Genomic DNA, 10000 nt, shown 5'->3' with positions numbered 1-10000 from the left:
GGGGTATAAAAATGAACCAGGGACTTCCTTGGTGGCACAGTGGTTAAGACTCCGTGCTCCCAATTTAGGGGGCCCATGTTCGATCCCTGGTCAGGGAACTAGATCCCACATGAATGCTGCAACTAAGAGTTCACATGCCACAACTAAGGAGCCCATGTGCCACACCTAAGGAGCCAGTGAGCCACAATTAAGGAGTCTGCAAGCTACAACCAAGGAGCCCACCTGCCACAACTAAGACCCAGTGCAACCAAATAAGTAAATAAATATTTTTTTAAAAAATGAACCAGACATGCTCTGCCATCAGGGATGAAGACCTACTAATTTCCAAGCACCTACTATGTGCCAGGCACTGAATCTGGATCAGGGTTTTGTCCCTCAGGGAACAGTTGGCTATGTCTGGAGACATTTTTGTTGTCACCACTGGGGAGTGGGTGTGGGTACTACTGGTGTCTAGTGGGTAGAGGCCAGGGATGCTGCTAAACACCTACAATACAAAGGACCATCCCCACAACAGAAAAGTCAGTGGTGCCAAGGTGGAGAGCCCTGCTCTGGAATGAAGAAAAACACGTTCCCTGGCTTCATGGGAAAGGAACAAAGAATTTCTATCTCCTCAGCACCTGCTACACACTTTCACGAACCCCTTTGGCCCAGGGGTCGTTTGCTTTCAGCCTGGGACAGGTGTGTGGAGGTGGGAGCCACACACGCCTGCTTTCCTGCCCAACCCCTCCTCCCACTTCAGCCTCTGGGGAAGAGCACAGGGTGGCAGCAGCTGCCAGGGTGTGAACTGGCCCAGACCTGTGGCCCTTCTTGACGTTGGTCCCCACCAAGCCATGTGACGAGACCAGGCCACAAGAAAGAGGTTTCAACAAGCATTATCGCTTCCTGGAACTCCGACTCGGCGACTTCCCCGAAGACCGGCTGTGCCTGGCGGGCGGGCTGTGCACGGAGGGGACCAGGCTGCTGCCTTCCTCCTCCGCTGCCCCCACAGCTGCCACTCTCTATCTCAGTCTGACTACCTGGAAATACTCCACCCCTCCGGGCCAAGCACCCCTATGGTTTGGCTGCCAGGTCAGCACCAGCCCCAGGAGTGGCAGGGAAGGGCTGGTCCAGAAGGTCCTTCCAATGACCTCTGGGATGCTCGGGCTGAGCTGGACCAGGCTGGGACCCTGGATGTCCAGAAACCCACCCTCTCTCCTCTCTGCCCCTGACGGGGGCAGTTGATGACCAGGTTGGGCACAGATTTTCCTCGGTGTTACTGGTAGGAAAATGGACACAGATATTCTGCTCCATTTCATCTGCCCACCAGACAGGGGACACTTGGTAGGCAGACATACAATTTCTGTTTCTGTCTGGCTGGTTTGAGCCTTGGAAATCCAGAGGGGGCGGGGGGGAAGTCCCATATTGGCGGGGGGAGAGGGGGACAGTCAAACTGAAGGTTCTTGGATGTCATTATCTCTGGGTGGCTGTGATGACTCTGGAATAAGTCACTTCCTCGAGTCCCCACTTCACAGAAACCCAGGCTGTAAATATAGACCTGGCCGCAACAGGGCAGGGGGGTGGGGGCGCGCGTCGCTAGAATGAGAAGGGAGGTGAAGAGGAGGAACCAAGGACAAAACCAGGGTCCTCCGAGCAGGCAGGTGCCTCCGGGCCGTGCCAGTGGGGTTTACTTAATCTGTAGGAATGAAGATGCTGTGAGGTTGATCCGTATTGCCAATACTCTTGTGTTTTTGACCTACAAAAGCAGCAATTTCATGTGATTCAGCTTAACACGATCCACCGCAAGACTGTTTCAAGAATTAAATGAGATAATGTGAAGTGCTTAGCACCATGCCTTTATGTAATTAGTGCTAAATCAAGAATAGCCCTTATGTCATATGATAATACTTGATATATCCTATCTAATGACATAACACCCATGATATTACTGATGCTAAATGTTACCCATTCTCTCCCCCATCCTCCCCGTGTCAAATCCATGTTTATTGATCACGCAGTGTGTGCCCAGGAGGGGTGTAAGCATTCTTCACTGTCACCGATGCTTGATGTCACCCCTGATTCCTGAGCATGTGCCCTGTGCAGGCATGAGGCGAGGGCTCAACATTTGTGTACACAGGTGCCTAAGCCAACACTGCCACTGTCACTACGTGTCACTTGTCATCCCAAGCATCCTTGCTGGGAAGGTCCTACTGCCAACTTGTGCACACTGCAGCTGGCTCACAGGTCGTTTTGAGCTTACATTCAACCATGGTATTAGGGACAGAAGTCAACCAGTATTGGGATGATTGCTTTTTCTAATCCCAGGGTAGGATTTTATATCAAAGTCTTAAATGTCACCCTGGTGTCCACTCAATGTCTTAATGCCGGGCTCATTTGGGATCCTGACTCTATTGCCCAGGGAGTTCACTGTCTTTGCAATAAGCAGGTTGTTTGGATTCTCATGAAGGAAACTGGGAAGATGGAAGGAAGGATGTAGCTGTGGCCAGAGCTCTGGGGCACACCACTCAAGACCTCTTGGCCAGTTGGGGTGTGTGGGCACGTGTGTGTGTGTGTGTGTGTGTGTGTGTGTGTGTGTGTGGTTAACAATTTACAAAGTCAGAGACCCGACCAGGATGTTGATGCTTCTGTCTGGATTCAGACCTCACTGAGGTCCAATTTTGGTTTTACCACATGTTAGCTGTGTGGCCTTTGGCAAGTCATTTCACTTCTCTGGGCCTCAGTTTCCTCATCTGAGAAATGGGGATGCTAACAGTCCTACCCTGCAGGGTGGTAAGAAGGACTAACTGAGACCGTGTGCATGGTGCCCCCAGCAGTGTCCGGTGTACGATAGGTACTCAGTACCAGCCTGAATATGAGAATTAGCCAGAGGCACAAATCTTTTCTGCACCGGATGCATCCTGGAAAGTTTAGTAGCAGCATGGCTGAGGCAGGCGTGAAGCAAGGCTGTCCCTCAGGGACACATCAGAGGGTTCCTCAGAGGACCAGCCTCCCTCCTCCCCTCAGGACAGAGCGCCTAGAGCCCCTGCTGGTGTAGCCCTGTTGACCAGCAGCCCCTCACCCTCACCCCGCCCAGGGATTTGGGGCCCCTCCTCCCCCCAAAAAGAGTGACTTTCCCTCTCTGCATAGCAGTTTTCCCATCCCTGAAGAAGAAACAAAACCTCGGTGGGCAGTTGAGAGCATCCAATGAAATGTGCCTCACAAGGTCAACATGTGTCCCTTCCCGGCTCCGCTGGGCCTTGGCTTCCTTACTGATGAAACGGGTACCATCATCCCTACCTTCTCAACCAATGACCTGGAAGGCTGCTCACGAAATGCTCAGTGGAAAAAGTGGGTTACCATATGCGTCATAAAGAATGGTGTCTTTTCTTAAAAAAGAAAGAAAAAATATATGTATCTGTGGAAATCAGGAAAATATAAAATGTATTTCATACTAACATTATTGGTAGATGCTTTTTCAAATTTAAAATAAATGTGGAGATTAAAACATAATGTGGGGGCTTCCCTTGTGGCACAGTGGTTAAGAATCCGCCTGCCAATGCAGGGGACATGGGTTCGAGCCCTGGTCCGGGAAGATCCCACATGCCACGGAGCAACTAAGCCCGTGCACCACAACTACTGAGCCTGCACTCTAGAGCCCTCGAGCCACAAATATTGAGTCTGCGTGCCACAACTACTGAAGCCCTTGCGCCTAGAGCCTGTGCTCCACAACAAGAGAAGCCGCCGCAATGAGAAGCCCACACACTGCAACGAAGAGTAGCCCCCCACTCGCTGCAACTAGAGAAAGCCCGCACACAGCAATGAAGACCCAGTGCAGCCAAAAATAAATAAATAAAATAAATAAATTTATAAAACAAAAAAAACATAATGTGAACTGATGGGGGATGTTGATAGTGGTGGGGGGAGGCCGGGGGGGTGGCAGTTAGGATATGGAAACTCTGTGCTTTCCACTCAATTTTGATGTGAATCTAAAACTGTTCTAAAAATAAAGTCTGTTTTTTAAAAAAAGGGAAGGAAAATTTTTTCAATGTGGAATTTTTTTTTCCAGCACAAAAAGAAGTTATTAAGAGCAACCATGAATCAGGAGGTGTGAAAGTCTGCATTCCAGCTTTCTTTGAGGGCAGATATCAGCGAGAGAGGAGAGCATTGTGGGCCCCAGCCCCTGGCAAAACTAGTCTCGCTTCTTTCAGTAGGAGAGTTGTTTGGCCTCTTCTTAGGATGAGCGGCTCCATTTCACTTGCCTGCCCTTCTAGCCAAACCTGACCCCTTGCTGCTCTTCAAACTCTGATCACCCAGGACTCTTTGGGTTGCAAATGGCAGAAACATAACTCAGACAAACATAAGCAAAAAAGAAACGTGTGTAACAGGTAAGTCCAGAGGTGGATTTCAGGCATGGCTGGATGTAGGAGCTCCCACAGTGCATCAGGGCTCTGGTTTGTGCTCCTTCTCTTCCACCCTTTTGACCCAATGGGCACAATGGCTGCCAGCAGGCCTCGGTTTAGAGGAATGAGTTCCTGTTCCGGCAAAAAAGACCCAGGAGGGTCTCTGACTGGTCAAGCTTAGGTCACGTGCCTTCCCTGAACTGGGGCATGGGGAACTCTGGCCGGGTCTGGTCCACATCCACCTGTGGCCAGAGCACTGTGACCGACAGCCCCTTCAGGACCTTACAGAATGATGTGGGGCAGTTCCCTGAGAGCAAAGCTCTAGCTCACAATACACCCTATGTGGATGCTGCTCTCCAGCCACTGAGCCTTTGTACTTGCTGTCCCCTCCACCTCTTTCGAATGTGGGGAAAGAGACTGTCAGGTCAGGTCTGTGTTCTGTGAGGGCCCAGATGACTCATGGAGAGGAAGGAGGGGGCACTTTGGAATCCCACAAACCTGGATGTGAATTCCTGCTCTGCCCCAGCAGGCTGTGTGACTTAGGCAAGTCACTTTACCTCTCTGAGCCTTATTTTTTCTCCTAACCATGTCTCTCTACAGAGTGGTGCTGAGAATTTAAGTGAGGTGTGCAGGAGTCCAGGGCCTGGGGCAGAGGGCGTGCTCCAGTGAGACAGCCATGGTAAGGATCTGGGATGCTACTGGGGGCTCAGTTAAGAGAGGCTAGGCACATGGGCTGCATTCAGATTTCCACTCTAGCCGTGAGGTCTTGGGCAAATAAATCACCACACTTCTCTGAGCCTTAGTTTCTTCACCTGCAAAAGCCAGAGGAACATGCCTACTTCAATGGCAGCTATACGGATTAGGGGAGATAACATAGGTCACTTTGCATATGCTGTTCCCTCTGCCTGAGATGCCCTTCCCCACCTTGGCTGCCCAGGTGAATTGGAGCCTCACCTGACTCCGCATCTCCCACCCTCCTCCTCATGAGCCTTAAGCTAATTAGCTATTCTTTTCTTGGTGCCCCCCCACCAACCCTCCAGCCACCTGGGGCCTGGATCAGGTGATACGGAGACTCTATGTAAGTCCTTTTTCTCCTCTCTGAATGGCTCAGATTCATCTGTTCCCTTGTACCCGGCACACAGGAAGCATGAATAAACATTTGTGGGATGAATGCATGACTCCCAAGCTTTCTGGAGGGGTGCCCCCAACTCCAGCACAGGCCTTTGGTCCCATCTCTTCTGGGAGCATGGCACCCATCAGGGGAGGGGGCCCTTGGGTGAGGGAGGAAGTCCAGGCTGCAGCTGGTAGCCCAGGCAGCTGATTTCTAAGAAACCACTGAGGGACACGAAGGCTGGCCAAAGCTCAGCATGGCTTTTACTTTCAGTTTTCTGGGGCTGGAGCAGAGTAGGTGCCCAAGGTTCCTGGTTGGGAGGGGAGGGTGTTGCAGGCAACGGTTTGTCAAATGTCAAGGACGCAGCCACCACTCCAGGACATGGACCAGGCCTGGAGCCCAGAGAGGTCCTGCCCGGCCCCATCCACAGCCATGAGGGTAGGAGCAGGGGCCGCTGGGGGTAACAGCCTGCTACCCGGCCCGGCCACCAATGCTTCCTCTTTATTCACTTGCCCTTTATTTTGTACATGAGTTGGATTATTTATTCCTTCACCCACTCATTCATTCATTCATTCATTCATGCACTCATTCATTTCCTCACCCATCCATCCACAAGTCCTTTCTCTCATTCCGAGGCCCTCTCTCTATTTTCTCTTTCCTTCCTATTCTCCCTTCTCATCTTTCCTCTTCTCTCCCCTCCTCTCCTCTCCCCATCTCTGCCTCTTGTTCCCTCTCTCTACCTCTCTCCATCTCTTTCTTCCCCCCTTTCTCTGACTCACTTGCCCTTTTTTTCCTGGGGGAGGAGATGGCTGAGCTGGGCTTTGAAGGTTGAGTAGGAGTTTGCCAAGTGATGAGCAAGCATGAGAAACATTAAAGACTTTCCCTGGGTTGCTCAAAAGGCCAAAGGAATGATGAGAAAATGGGGATGATGGAAGCAGATGAGGAATGTGAAGGGAACGGTGAGGGACTAGACATGTACGGTGGGACCAGGCAGTGAAGGCCCTCAGATCCCATGGGAAAGTGGTCATATTTTAGTATCTAGCAGTTGGGAGCCGCTAGAATGCTCTGGGGTCATCTAGCTTGGTTCAAATACTGCTTCGACTACTTTTATCAGATGTGAGATCATAGACAAGGAACTCAACCTCTCCTGGGCTAGGGTGCCTTGTCTGTGAAATGAGACAATGATGGTACCTCTTTAGAAAGGGCTAGATAAAAGGGAGCCAACAGCAATACGTATTTGCAGTGGGAGTGAAGGGGTGTATGTGACCAGGGGTGTGAGGTGATCAAATTGGTGATTTAGATGATCACACCCAACTGCCTCTAGTGCCTGCAAAGGGCCCTGAGCCCACATCTCTGGTCCTCAGTTTCCCCATCTCCAATCCAGTGAAGGGGAGGCCCCTTTAAGGCTCAAGCCTGCATTCCTTGCACCACTCCCATGCCCTGCCCACTTGGCTGGGGGAGCCCGCCGCCGGGACCCCTCCTGCCTGGACCTGAGGTAGTTTCACTTTGACCCACGTTCCAGAAACTGTGGCCCTTCCTGTCACCAGGTTAGTGCAGAGGGGACTTGGCAAAAGATCAGATAAACAGCACAGAAGAGCCCCAGGCTGGCCACACTGGGCTTTCATTTTCAGTGTCCCAAGCTGGAGACGGGGGTGGGGGTGGGGCGGCGGGGTGTGTGTGGCCAGGGCCCCCAATATAGGGCCCACCCTGCCCTGCCAACATCATGACTCTTATTGAGCACGTACTCTGTGCTTATAATCACTTCCTTTTAATCCCCCGTACCCTGTGAGATCCAGATGCTTACCCCATTTCACAGGTGAGGAAACTGAGGCTCAGAGTCAGTGCCCACGACACACAGCTGGCAGCCACGTTGGGCAGTGTTTCCAGGTATGAGATCGGTGCCCTGAAGGGTCCCTGGATGATGGTTTTTGGTGGGACCCAGGGACATTTTGATAAAGCATTGAGCTGCCGTGAAACAGAGATTTCAGATTTTCCCCTTAAGGCAAGGAGGCAGTCTCATATGGCTGCTACTATGTGTTAAACACCTTTCTGACACTTGACATGTGCCTCCCTGTCTCGGTCTCTCTCTCCCTCCCTCCCTCCCTCCCTCCTTCCCTCTCAACCAAACACAAAGCAGACCTTCTCTCAGAGCAGAGCAAGACACCAATCTCTAGCTGGAATTTACTAACATTGTTTGAATTTCACTGCATTTTTTTAAGGGTTACTTCTTTGTGGCAGGTGATTCTGGCTTTCCGTGTATAGTAATTCTGTTTCCCTTTGAATAAAACTTACTTAAGGAAACCAAGTAACTTGATTTGGAGAATATAATTGAATAACATCACAGCTGGAACTTGAATAGAACTGGCAAAAATCATAAAAGTGTATCTCCAGCATCTGACGGTTTGGAAACCTCAGTTTAAAGCTTAAAATGAGGGAATGGCTGTAAAATCGGGCTGCCTGTGTTGGAAGCAGAACCTCCAACCTCTAGGTTCTGCCACCTAGCTGCTGTGTGACCCTGGGCACTTCATTTAACCTCTCTGTGCCTCAGTTTCCTCATCTGCAAAATGAGTGTAATAACCATAATAGTACCTGTTTCATATGGTTCTTGTGAGGGTTAAATGAGATACAGTGCATGAATTATCAATACGTAGAACAATGCCTACTGTCTAGTGAGCATTTGACATGGACGAGCTGGTAGCCACTGCTGTTCGTAGCAAATGGCAAGTTGGGAATGGAACCAGGTCTGTCTGGCTTCATGGCTGTGCTGATTCAAATACATCTGTGCAGCCCGTGTGATGCAAGATACTAATAATTATTACAGTTCCTATATTTGGGTGTTGATCCATTTTATTTCCACTTATAATAAATCATTTGATCCTCATGACCCTTCTGAAGCAAGGCAGAGTGGGTCTAATTGAGTCTAATTCTTGTTTTATAGATAAGGCCACTACAGTCACACTGTTAACAGTCAGGACCCAGGGCCTGGGTCCCAGCTCTTTCTGCTCCTCTGTGCTGCCTCTCACAGTGAAATGTTGGTGGGGAGGGGCCCTCCAAGGTGGACTTACCCAGGCCTTGCCCCCTCCTCTCCATCCTGCCTCTGGATACCCCTCCCGGCTGCACCCAGGTGTGAGAGGTACGGAAGGGAGTATGTCATCACACAGGCCCCTGCAGGTCCCCAAGTGGGGCCAGCCCTGAAGGTCACCCTCCCGGCTCTGTTCTTGCCCATCCTCATTTGCATTCATGCCCCCGCCCCCCACCCACCAGCTACCAGGGCTGACCCAGAGCCACTCCCCCAGGGTCCCTTCTGATCAAGCAGCCCTGGCCATTCTCCTAGGCTGAATTCTGATGCAGCCTTGCAGGTTAAGTTACCAGCCCACTGTCTCGCCTGGCTTCCCAGCCTGTGCTGAGGGAAAAGGGCCGGCGAGTGAGGTGCTCTGAGCCCTGGCTGGTTCTATGGCTCTGAACATCTTCCAGGGTGGTCCTAAGTGTCAGAAACACATTAACCCATGAACCCTTGAGCATTGTAGTGGGTAAGATGATGACCTTGGGCATCAAGAGCCTGGAGTCAAACTCTGGCTTTGCCATTTACACATTAGGGGGGCAATTCCCTCACCTTTCTGAGGCCATCTCCTATGATGCAAACTAGGTGAGGTATGAGCACCCATTAGGTGCTCAGTAATTGGCATTATCTTAAAATAGCAGCAATACAAGAATCAAGAAGCAGAGAGGCCAGTCCCAATTATTGTATACCTATCACGTGTTAAGCACCTTACAGGCACCCTCTTACTTAATTTTGTCCATGGGGTGGGTACAGTGATTAATCTCATTTCCAGGTAAGGAAAATGGGGTTCGGGATCTAAGGGCTGTGTGAGTTGGGGCAGCAGGGTTCGATGCGGACTGGGATGCGGTGGAAGCGCTTTTTGGTTTCTTAAGACTAGAGGGGGCAGGGAGGGCCCGCTATTACGGCCTTGACCCGACCGTCCTCTCTGGGTGGGTGGCGGGGTGGGGGTTGTGGGGGCGTGGGGTCTTCCAAGTGGGCAGCACGCACAGGGCGGCGTTAGGACCACGCGGAGCCCAGAGGGGCCAGGTATCCTGCGGCTGCTCAGAGAGGCCCTGGGGAGCGGAGCTCGGCCGAACAGAGCCGAGCATCGCTGGGGCCGCTGTCGTCGAGTCCGGTGGGATCCGAGGCAGCGGCAGGTGAGGGCGGCGTGGTGACGTCATCAGCGCGCGGCACATGGCGGCCTGGGAGCTCCGGAGCCGTGCGGAGCCCTTGGGCCACGGCACTTCTACCTGTATGAGCCCTTCACCTTAAAACTGCTGGAGGCGCGGGAACAGCATGTGCAAAGGCCCGGTAGCGGGAGGGAGTGAGGTGAGTGCTGAGGCCAGACGCGTGGGCAGGGACACCCTGCCGCCTCATGGGTCCTCGTGGGAGGTGGGCCTTCTCCTGAGCGCGGCGGGAGCCACTGGAGGACCGGGGCTTGGAGATGCCCGACCTCACATGGAGTGTGTGGTT

This window comes from Lipotes vexillifer, unplaced genomic scaffold (assembly GCF_000442215.2).
Source record: "Lipotes vexillifer unplaced genomic scaffold, Lipotes_vexillifer_v1.1 scaffold306, whole genome shotgun sequence".
Taxonomy (NCBI): domain Eukaryota; kingdom Metazoa; phylum Chordata; class Mammalia; order Artiodactyla; family Lipotidae; genus Lipotes; species Lipotes vexillifer.
This window is presented reverse-complemented; position numbering follows the sequence as displayed.